Genomic DNA, 924 nt, shown 5'->3' on the forward strand with positions numbered 1-924 from the left:
CAGGTGGCTGAGGCAGGAGAATTGCTTGAACTGGGGAGGCAGAAGTTGCAGTGAGTGGAGATCGTGCCATTGCACTCCAACCTGGGTGACAGAGCGAGACTCTGTCTCAAAAAAAATAAAAATAAAAATAAAAAGGCCGGGCGCGGTGGCTCAAGCCTGTAATCCCAGCACTTTGGGAGGCCGAGATGGGCGGATCACGAGGTCAGGAGATCGAGAGACGATCCCGGCTAACACGGTGAAACCCCGTCTCTACTAAAAAATACAAAAAAATAGCCGGGCGAGGTGGCGGGCGCCTGTAGTCCCAGCTACTCGGGAGGCTGAGGCAGGAGAATGGCGTAAACCCGGGAGGCGGAGCTTGCAGTGAGCTGAGATCCGGCCACTGCACTCCAGCCTGGGTGACAGAGCAAGACTCCGTCTCAAAAAAAAAAAAAAAAAAAAAAAAAAAAAAAAAAGGAAAGAAGTTCCGTTCTATGATAAAATTCTAAGAATTATTTCTTCAACATGCAGTTTAGAGTTTATTTCTTCGTCTCTCCCAGTAATTCTATAAGCTGTCTTTATTCAGATATCTCTTTCCTTCAAAACTACCTAAGGTAGATTCTATTGTCTGAAACTAAAAATTCTCACCAGTACGTCACCACTTCAAATCTGACACAATTTTTAAAATTTCCTATATGCACTAAAATACAAAGAAATAAGAATACAGAATGTCATAAATTATTAGAAAGTAAGTATATTTATATTTATAGACAAAGTCATAATTTTGAACATTTTCATTCCTTAAACAAAAAGAAAAAAAATCAACATATCTGCTACTTGTTTTTGACATTTTTTCCTAAAGAATTACTTGAGTATAAAATATAATCATGCATAAAGATTATGTTAGATATTTCCAGAAAAACAAGAGGTTTTTCATGGCTATTGTTA

The sequence above is a fragment of the Macaca thibetana genome, chromosome 13 (genome assembly GCF_024542745.1).
Source record: "Macaca thibetana thibetana isolate TM-01 chromosome 13, ASM2454274v1, whole genome shotgun sequence".
NCBI classification, from domain to species: Eukaryota; Metazoa; Chordata; class Mammalia; order Primates; family Cercopithecidae; genus Macaca; species Macaca thibetana.